At 45.8% G+C, this 11,004-nt stretch overlaps 1 long non-coding RNA gene across 1 annotated transcript in view; it reads left to right on the top strand.

Moving 5' to 3' along the window:
• Positions 1–9,146: 9,146 nt before the first annotated feature.
• Positions 9,147–11,004, top strand: part of LOC138430859 (uncharacterized) — a 134,804-nt gene continuing 132,946 nt past the window's right edge. Inside the window, exon 1 of the long non-coding RNA XR_011253412.1 lies at positions 9,147–9,293. This is a non-coding gene — a long non-coding RNA (uncharacterized lncRNA). The remainder of the gene's footprint in view (positions 9,294–11,004) is intronic.

Here is an 11,004-nt window from a genome sequence, read left to right as displayed (position 1 = left end):
TCATAGTTAATTCAAGAAATATTTGTTAAGTGTCTACCTAGGAAATGTGCTAGGTTCTGGAGTGATGAATGTGAAAAAGCATAATGCCTTCCTCAAAAGGTTCGCAGCCAGTTTGGGAAGCCCACTCTCGATGGAGAAGACACGACAAAAATCTCAAACTCAGAAATAGGAAGTATGATGATGTGTCCGGGAAGCAGCCCCTGGCTTGGAATGGCTGGAGTGCAGGTTTTCAGGAGGGGATGAAGCGGCAGCATGAGATGAAGGGTGGGGCGAGCAGCAGCGATGCTGACACTAACTACGAGCACGGTTGTTTGCCGGGCACTGGGCACAGTAGTTCCCAGGAACACGGAGATGTGGAGTAACCTGTGTAACACCACACAGATTGTTGGTCATGGAGCCAGAATTTGACCCAGGTGTGGTGCAGTGTGAGAATTTGAATTTTATCATAGGCAAATCATCAGGCCAACAAGCATTGCATGGTCTCCGTCTATGCATGAAACACTTTGCTACTTATTGTGCCTGTCTGTCTTCCCTTGGAGTTTTGATTTCTCTTAGAGATGGAAGCCTTTTTCTGTTCATCTTTGTCAACCTCGTACCTAAGAGAGTGCTTGGGATGAAGCAACCATGTATGGAGTTATCCTTCTTTCACACTTTTCCCATCCTTGCCTTGCTCACAGCAATGCCCTTCTACTAGGGATCCGAGTTTCCTCTAATTGCTAACCCCAGCATCTTCTTCTCATCTCTTCCTTTTAGAAAAGCTTGAGTATTTGCTGGTGAGAAGATTTAGAAGGTAAAAAGGATTGTTATTCTTTTATTTTCCCTTAGGTCATGCTTTTGTGTAAGTGAATCTTTGGACAGAGAGCGACTAAAACGTTCTTTGAAGAAGAAGGACTCATTTATAAGAAATACCAAAAGCCTAGTGTGCTGATGGCAGATGAGAAACATATTACACCTTACGAGGACAGCCCAAGATGAATACAATGCTTGGCTGCTCACGTTCACTTAAGAGTGAAATGAAAATACCGAGAACTGGCACTTGCTTCTCTGTGGTTTCGTGTGTGGCACTGGGGACTCCTGGCCACTCATGTGATGCAAGGGGTCATCAGCCGAGCGTTACCTGTGGGATATCAGGAAGCTGCGTCACAGAAGGAATGACCCTGGGCCCAGTAGCAGAATATGAATAAGGAGTCGTATTAAGGGAAAGGGAACTTCCAAGTTTCTAGAAGCTACCTAGAGATATCAGCTTCTCTTTTATTTATTTTTAAATTCAAATTGCATATGTATTAAGAATATTGATTCAGAATTATTTAATATGAAACAGAACATTTGGAAAACACAGCCATTAAGAAGAACTAGGAAAGTAGGGATTTCCCTGGTGGTCCAGTGATCGAGACTCCATGCTTCCAATGCAGGGAACTTGGGTTTGATTCCTGAGAGTTGGTGATGGACAGGGAGGCCTGGCGTGCTGCGATTCATGGGGTCGCAAAGAGTCGGACTCGACTGAGCGACTGAACTGAACTGAACTGAACTGAGGGGAACTGAGATCCCACATATCCTGTAGTGTGGGCAAAAAATTTTAAAAAACAAGCAACAGCAACAAAAAAAGAGGAACTGGGTGAGTAAATTCTAGTATACCCAAACAATGCAATATTACCAATCTGTGTTTTAGCTGTTCATATTTAACAAATGAGATAGAGCTATAGGAAGTGATTTTACAAAGACACTGGTGATGAAGTAGTCAATGAAAATAGCAAGTTGTAGAGCTCCCAGTTGTGTTTATTATAATTTTTTTTAAATTTTTTATTAGAGTATAGTTGCTCTACAAAGTTGTGTTAATTTCTACTGAACAGTGAAGTGAGTCAGCTACATGTATACACATCTCCCCTCTTCTTTGGCTTTCCTTCCCATTTAGGTCACCACAGACCACTGAGTAGAGATCCCTGCGCTGTACAGTTCATAGAGATATCAGCCTCTCTTTTGATACACCTTGTGTGAATTAGTTTTATTATCATTATTTTTTGCCATTGTTATGAAGCTTTTACTAAGGGTCTCCTGGGAACTAATGCCCATGGGAAGTTGTTTTATTTTCTATTTGTTTATTTATTAAAAATGTTCTTTTATATTGGAGTAGTATTCTTGCCTGGAGAATTCCAAGGATGGAGGAGCCTGGTGGGCTGTGATCCATGGGGTCACAGAGAGCTGGACGTGACTGAGCGACTAACACACAGAGTTGTTTAACAGTCTCATGTTGGTTTCTGGTGTACAGCAAAGGGCTTCAGCTAGACATATACATGTGTCTATTCCTTTTCAAACTCTTTTCCCATTTAGGTTATTACCGAGTGTTGAGCAGAGTTCCCTGTGCTATACAGTACGCTCTTGTTGCTTATCTATTTTAAATATAACCGTGTGTATATGTTCTTCCAAAACTCCCAATTTGCCCCATCCCACCTCTCTTCCCCCAGTAACCATAAATTTGTTCTCTAAGTCTGTGAGTCTTGAGCATTAGGTTTCGTCTAAGAAAACTCTCTTGTTGTTTTGTTTTCTGAAAACACACTTGAAAATAATCACGTACTACTCTTAGACCCTCTAGATGGCCTATATTTCAAATTTTCCCATAGCTAAATATGACAGATCTATACCAACCTAGCTTTTCCCATCTTTCCCATTCTGAAATGCTTGCGTATTGCTAAAAATGTTCCATGTGATTCTTAGAGATGGGAAAGGAAAGAAATTGCTTGGGAATGGTAGGACACTTGACACAGAAATTTAACATGCAGGGCATTCCCGGAAAAGTGCAGAAGGCAGCCATCATGTGCAGCTCCAGGGGGTTGCATACACAGCCTTACAGTCTTCAGAAGAGAATACTACATGTTACTATTGTATCCAATAGAGTCACTAGGCCTTACACAGAATTCCTAAATGTTAAGGGAAGTATGACTGTTATCTTAGGTGATGTGTTAATGAGTGAGTTTAAGACCATAAATTGAGTTTAAGACCGTATGAGCTTTGTACCGCTGTGCAGTTGTCTGCCCAGCACCTCTCCCGTGGGGGAGTGCCCTCTGCTTAGCTCCCCAGGTTTCGTGGGTGCCCTTCTGCCATTCATCGGGTGCTCCTTCCCCTTCACAGAGTTGGGCGCGGGCACAGGGCACACAGTGCCCAGCTGTGTTCCACATTGTCCTGGCTGTGCTGGTTAGTTCACGGGGAGCCATAGGATTTATCAATGAACAAAGGATTTGACTTTCGTTTCTCTGCCAAGGATGGCTCTGGACTTGGGTAGATTTTGTTTTATTTTTTTAAGTAATTTTATTCTGTTGGCTGTGCTGGGTCTTTGTTGCCACACAGGCTTTTCTCTAGTTGGGGCGAGGTAGGGCTATTCTTGGAGAAGGCGATGGCATCCCACTCCAGGTCTCTTGCCTGGAGAATCCCATGGACGGAGAAGCCTGGTGGGCTGCAGTCCGTGGGATTGCAAAGAGTCAGACACGACTGAGTGACTTCACTTTCACTTTTCACTTTCATGCATTGGAGAAGGCAATGGCAACCCACTCCAGTGTTCTTGCCTGGAGAATCCCAGGGACGGGGGAGCCTGGTGGGCTGCCGTCTATGGGGTCGCACAGAGTCGGACACGACTGACGCGACTTAGCAGCAGCTGCAGCAGCAGGGCTACTCTAGTCGCCGTGCTTGGATTCTCGTGGTGGTGGCTTCAGTAGTTGCGGCTCCCAGGCTCTAGAGCACAGGCTCAGTAGTTGTGGCGAATGGGCTAAGTTGCTCCACTGCACGTGGGATCTGCCTGGATCAGGGATTGAACCTGTGTCTCCCGCATTGGCAAGTGGATTCTCTACCACTGAGCCACCAGGGGAGCCCTATTTTATTTTTCTAAGTGGAGAATAACTGCATTACAATGCAATTGTATGTTATGTTGGTTTCTGCTGTACAACAGCCTGAATCTGTAGGTATACGCATATCCCCTCCCTCTTGAGCCTCCTTCCCACTCCCCGCATCACACCCGCCTAGGTCATCACAGAGCACCGAGCTGACTTCCCTGTGCTATCCTGTAGCTGCTTCCCACTACTGTCTATTTTGCACATAGCAGTGTGTGTGTATAGATGTGTATATCTCAGTGCTACTCTCTCAGTTCCTCCCGTCCTCTCCTTCTTGGGTAGATTTTAGATGAGGCCTTTCCCAATGCATGAAGATGAACAAGACAGACAGGTACCTCTGCCGAGGAGCAGTTGACTCCTGTATTCTCCCTGCCAAAGGGTCTGTGCCCAGCGACCACCCTTCCTCTCAAACTGTCCTGAGGGCCTCTATGGATCCTCCCACACGTGGAGGACTCTGGCCACAGCTGCAGACGTCTGCTTTCTACCTTTCTTCCTTTCGACTCCTATTCTCAGTAAGTCAGCTGCTTTCTTATATTTGTGGACCATGTTAAAACCTCTTTGGATAACATCTCAAGTTCCAACCACGCCACACTTTTCTAGATGGAGTTGAATGTGGACATCACTGGGGCTTAGAGGAAATTCTCGTAGCTCCTCTGAATCCCAGGGAGTTCGTCAGGTGGTGCTGGAAGACTGGCCCCTTCTTGCAAAGCCTGCCCTGGAATTTTTATTTTCCCAGGAAACCTTTCCTCAATGGCTCAGTGGGTAAAGAATTTGCCTGCAATGCAGAAGACACAGGAGACGCATATTTGATCTCCTGGTTGGGAAGGTCCCCTGGAGGAAGAAATGGCAACCTGCTCCAGTATTCTTGCCTGAAGAATCAATCCCATGGACAGAGGAGCCTGCTAGGCTAAATCTATGGGATGGCAAAGAGTTGGACACGCCTGAGTGACTAAGTGCACAGAAGAAACCTTTAAGCTGAGTCGAATGAGTTGATCAACTTTGGAGCCACTTGAGAGATAAGAGAACAAAACCGCTACTCTTCCTGGAAAAGAAGGAAAGGGTCAATGAGAAGAATTATTTATACCTCTCGCTGCCACCTTCAGCGGGCAGTTAAGATCGCCCTATTGAGTGGCCTCTGCTTATTAATAGAAGGAGTGAAGAAAGAAAAATGGAGTTAAAGTTGCCATGAAGACATGACAGAGCCTCTGGTTTCCAAGATTGGCCTGAAATGAATTAAAGCCAGATTACACCAACAAATCTGTCACGCCGCCCTGCAAACAGGAAGCCTCAGCTGGGCCAACAGGAATTAGTCACGGCACACCCTGGCAAACCCTACCAGACCAGGGAGTGAAAAATCTGCTTCATCTGCAAAAATGAACTCTTGGAATTTGTACAGTGTTTTCCATTCCCCACTTTCTTTTCTCCAAAGGCCGGTCATCAGATCTGCTTGGCTGGCTTCTGCTTCTGCTGTACCATTAAGCGTAGAAATTGGTATGTGAAATGCGATCCCAACTAGCCGTGTGTCTTTGGATTCAGTGACCTCATCTTTCAGGACCTGAGTTTCACCTTCTGCAAAATAATGAGGTTGGCATCTCATGATCCTAGGACTTTAACTCTTTTTTTTGGAGATTAGAACATAGTGTATAAGACATTTATTGCCCACCCGTGAAGTGCTCATTTGATGATACAAAATGTTGTCGATGAAGTTTTTTTCAAGAGTTTTCAGTGTCTAACCAGCAAGGACCTCCTGTAGAGCACAGGGGACTCTGCTCAATGTGATGTGGCAACCTGAATGGGAGGGGAGTTTGGGGGAGAATGGACACATGTGTATGTATGGCTGAGTCCTGTTCGCTGTCCACCTGAAACCAGCACATTGTCAATAGGCTATAACCCAAAACAAAATAAAAAGTGTTTTTTAAAAAGAGTTTCCAGTGTATGTGGGGTGATGTGCATTTAGAAAATGTGTTCTAAAAACAGGGATAAGGTCAACATAACTGAACATACTTAAAAGACATTTATCTGTGTCCAAATGGGTTTTTCCCTGCCCCAGAATTGTAGCTAGAGAAAGGTCCTGCGTGCATATTACAAAGACAGTCTTGAGCACATGAGGCCTGTGCCGCCTGCCTAGGGCTTACTGGGAGGGACCAGAACCACGTGGGTCCCAGTCCCACCATCCACTGTCATGAGAGTGGGTAGGGGAATCTTCATTGAGTGAACAGCACAGTATCCCAGGTGAGAGACCATTGCCTCCCATTCCTTACCCATTCCTAAAGCCAAACAAGAGGGCTTCCAGGAGAATTTGTGTTAAAGATGGGAGGGAAATTTAAGACATGGAGATTGGCCGCTCGCTCCTTGACTGGGCATGTGCCAAGCTGTCAGCCTCCAGGGGCACCCCGATTCTCCTGTCTGTGCCCAGCGAATGTTTTCAGGGTTAGTGGAGGAGCAGACTGGAATCCTAGGGCAGAGCTTACATTGTCCTTTTCAGTCTCAGGTTTGGAGATGTCCTTAGACCAACAGAATTCAGAGCTAGAGATTTCTGAGGATGAAGGGCCCATCAGAGGAGGCCAGGCTAGCAGGCTTGATGGGTTTTAATACAAGATGTTTGGGGAAAGGACTGGGCAGCTAGCACCTCATTCCAATTCTCCATCGGCCTTACGGGGTGCAGAAGAGAGGACTCCAGCAGTCCTGGCTACTCCCCATCAAGAGTGACAGTTTTCCCTGAGAAGAAGCAGTGAGCCTGCCACATGAGCGGAGAAATGGTGGCACCCTTCTGGGTGAGGTCGTCGGTCGTGGAGGGTGCTGGGTGAAAGCCAATCTTTTTCTCTGAATGTCTTCACCTACTTGGCAGCCACCGGCAGTGGACAGACCTAGACTGAGTGAGAGCGAGTTTGGGAAGGGCCCCTTACCACGCAAGGAGACTCTGGTCCACCACCCCTCTCTCTTCCCAACACTTGAGAGACATAAAGCTAGAAAAAGAAGAAGGAGCAGGTGTCTAACGGCGTCTACACCAGCTGGCAAGGCTTTCTGGTCTCTATCAGGTACTGGAAATCTACTGAGTCTGCTCCATGCTGTTAAGGGAGCTACTGCCCAGTGGGGAAGAGGGAATCCACGTAGCCCAAATGCAGGCAGCTCCCGTTCCATATTTATGCTCTGCTAAGCTGCGAAAATTTAAACATTAAGTTAAAGTGTCATGATGGCAAACTAACTCTGCTTGGGAACACTCAAGGATTCAGTCGAATAGAGGAGACAGGCTCCATTAACTTTAGGACAAATACAACTGATAAGTGATAGAGGTAAAATAAAATGCGGGTGGGGGCCGGATGCTTAGGCAGACTGGATGGATTCTGGTTGGAAGTGATTGGCTGCTCTGAAGAGGTGACATCTGAGCTGGAAAGGAGGAATTTGAAAGAAGGAAAAAAGGGTGGGCTTTCTCGGTAGAAGAACCAGGATCAGTAAGACACAGAGAGCGAAGAGTGAGTAATCGGTTCTGATTAGAACAGAGAAAGGGAGGGAGGGAGGTTAGAATTTAAGGCTGTCCCAACTTGCTTCCCAGGTGGCTCTGGTGGTAAAGAATCTGCCTGCCAATGCAGGAGATGCTAGAGATGTGGGTTCAGTCCCTGGGTTGGGAAGATCCCCTAGAAGAGGGCATGGCAACCCACTCCAGTCTTCTTGCCTGGAGAATCCCATGGAGAGAGGAGTCTGGCAGACTACAGTCCATGGAGCTGCACAGAGTTGGCCATGGCTAAAGCGACTTAGCACAACTTGCTTCAACTCACTTTTCCAGCTCTAAGGATTGCTGTCTTTACGCTTACTGACAATGAAAAGCCATTGAAGTATCTGAGAACACAGTTTAGAATATTTTAAAGGTATTACTCTGGCAGAGGGAGAGTTGGAGGAAGAAGAGAGCAGAGAAGAGTGGGCATTGGGCAGGATTTCGCAGCGGTTCAATTGAGAAGTAATGAGTGTCTGAGTCAGCGCGTGACAACGAGGATGAGGATCACTGTGGCTCTGAGAGGTAGTGAAAGTCACTGGATGGTGGTAAAAAGCTGAGTAAGAGTCCAGTGCAGCTTCCAGCTTGGTCTGCCACAAGTAGGTGATAAGTGCTATGAAGCATGAGAAGGGAAACAGATTTTGCAGGGGAATCAGGAGACAGACAAGAGAATAATAATGACCAACATTTATTAAGCCCCAGGACTTCCCTGCTGGTCTAGGGGGTGGTTAAGACTCTGGCAATGCAGGGAGCGTGGGTTCAGTCCCTGGTCAGGGAACTATGATCCCACATGCTGCATGCCCAAAAGATAAAATAGTAATAATAATTGAAAAATTATAAAAAGTTTACTCATTTTGGGAGTTCCTTGATGGTCTAGTGGTTAACACCCTGTGCTTCCAGAGCAGATGGCACCGGTTCATCCCTGGTCAGGAACTAAGATCCCATGTGCTGTGTGGTACATCTGAAAAAAAAAAAAAAAGTCTCCACTTGATATCAGCACTTTTCTGAGTGAGTTATACATATTAATTCATTTCATCCTCAAAACAACTTTAAGAATAGATACTAGTAAGTATCACCATCTTACAGATGAGGTTAGATAACAACTTTAGTTTTCTGTGTGTCAAATTTGAGGTACTCGTTCGAATATCAGATGGATGTACAGTATGTGCGTGTGTGCTAAGTCTCTTCAGTCATGTCCGACTCTTTACAACCCCAAAGGCCAAAGGCCTGGCCTTTGCCTGCCAGGCTCCCCTGTCCATGGAATTCTCCAGGCAAGAATACTGGAGTGGGTTGCCATGCCCTCCTCCCAAGGATCTTCCCAACCCAGGGATTGAACCTGTCTCTCTTACATCTCCTGCATTGGCAGGTGGGTTCTTTAGCACTAGCGCCACTTGGGAAGCCCAAATGTACGGTAGGTTTTTGGAAATTTCAGTATTGAATTGGGGAGGGGAGTTTTGGCTGGATACTTGAGAGTATTCCATGGATAGTAATCTTTGCATCCTGAAAGTGTCTGGGGGCAGCATGCCCTATTATAAGACTGAGAGAGACCCTGGGAAACCAGGAACTCCACCACTGAAAGAACAGGGAGGAGAGGAGTGTGGCAGGGATGGCTGGTTACTCACTGTAACCCATGTGTCTTCTTCCTGGGCACGTCTCCCAGGCTCCCTTGCAGCTACGTGTGGTGGATTGCTAGCCAGGAGGATGTATGAGCCAACGTGATGTGGCCATTATCCATGCAGCCTTTCATGCGGGCTTTTCTGTGTTCCTTTCTCTTCCAGCTGACTGGGCTGGAGACCTCCAGGGAGACTCTCATATGTAATTAGCAAATCCTTCATCAGCCTGGGTCTCTAAGTGACTGCGTGGAGCAGAGCATTCCATACCCTCATCACCAACCAGGATGACTTGAGATTGCACTGGGCTCTTAAGTGAGTAAGGAATACGTGTCTGTTGTGATTGAATCATGTAATTCTGAGTCGACTCTACACTAGATACCTACCCTAACCACAGCAGAGAGAACTGCAAAAGACATTAAGAAAAGTAAGGAGGGAAGCGAATCTATCTCTGTAGTTGCCTCTTATGCAGAATTGTTATTTCTTTCACAAGGGAGCATTTGGTTAGGTTCGATCCAGTGACTTCCTTTATTCTAAAATTTGTCACAGAACGGGTGAGAACCTAAATCCTGGGGTGATTTTTTTTTTAAAAAAAAAACTGTCTTCCCAAAATCCCTTCCCAAGCTTTTGATTGCGTCTGTTGTCACTCTTGAATTAGGAGCAAGTCTCGGGTGAAACTTGTCCCACACAGTGCTGCAGCAACAAGCTTATTGCTTCCTTTCAACCATCTGACTTGCGCATGCTCTGCTCTGTACAGTCTATCAGGAAGGATCCCCTTTCTTTGCAGGCACAGCACAAAGTGAAGGTCAATCAGCGCATAATTGTAGGAACATTGCTGTGTTGAAAGCAGACTTCATTACCCTCCGTTAAGTGCTACCTGATATTGACTGAGACATCATAAGGAGAACAAAAGCTTAATGCATCCTGCATATTTTGCAATGCAATGTATTGTCATTACTGTGGAGGATGTATTAGAACTTCGGTTGGAAACGAAGCACCTTTCTAACAGCATTTTGCACAGGAATGTTGTAATGGGTTTTGCAGACACAAAACATACTGTCCAAATCATCAGAATCCACATTTCCTATGTTTTCTATGATCAGCTGCTAAGTCACGATTCAGGCACACTGCAGTTCAAGCCACCTGCAAATGTGAACCTCGTGTGTGTGTGTGTGTGTGTGTGTGTGTGTGTGTAAGTGTGAGCAAGAGACCTACAGAGACTGGACAGGGAAATGAAATGCCCAAAGGGAACCCTAAATAGACCTCATCCACTTGTACAATTGGCATCTCCAGTGTTAAGATGAACTTGGGTGCCAAAATACTTAACTGTCACTTAAACAGAATAAAGTCCCACATAACAGGAAAACCTACGTTGGAAGTAAGACCCAGTTCACACTGAGCTCCACGGGAAAGAGAAGGAATTGAATGTGCTCCTCCCTCTTAAGCATATCCAAGAGACAGCCAGTCCCGTAAGTTTCACATCAACCTAGTTTGGCCTCTAAACCAAATCGGCTGTAATGCTATTTGTGGATATAGATTGCTGTCTTTTTCGTTACTGTTATCAAATGATGCATTTGCGGCTCAGCTCCAAACTCCTTGACCCTTAAGTGGATTAGATTGCCTGTTGCCTTTGTCCTTTTAGCTTTTGCTTTATCCTCAAATAGTCCACCCTTTCATTCTATGCATCTAATATACAGACATGATTCTGCATGGCGTGCATATACATCTGCCTGCAATTGCAATTAGCCTGGCAACCCCAGCCCTCCTGTTTTTTTAAGAGGACTGTGTTCAAATCTCTCATCAGAGTCATCAATCCTCCCCTGCAGCACAGCAGCAGCTGAAACCCTCTGAGGAATGGCATGTCACAAGCCCAGCTCAGGGCTCCTTGTCGAGCTACACTCAGCAAATTGAAGATCATGCTCCCTATTAAGCTCTTGGCTGGTGCATCACGGTAGACTCATTTTCAAGAGCAGCTTACATCCCCCACCCCACTTCGTCTTGTGAATGATAATCACTACTCCAGCCC

The sequence above is a fragment of the Ovis canadensis genome, chromosome 26 (assembly GCF_042477335.2).
Source record: "Ovis canadensis isolate MfBH-ARS-UI-01 breed Bighorn chromosome 26, ARS-UI_OviCan_v2, whole genome shotgun sequence".
NCBI classification, from domain to species: Eukaryota; Metazoa; Chordata; class Mammalia; order Artiodactyla; family Bovidae; genus Ovis; species Ovis canadensis.
Note: the sequence above shows the minus strand (reverse complement) of the source record. Positions and strands in the feature narration are given on the sequence as shown.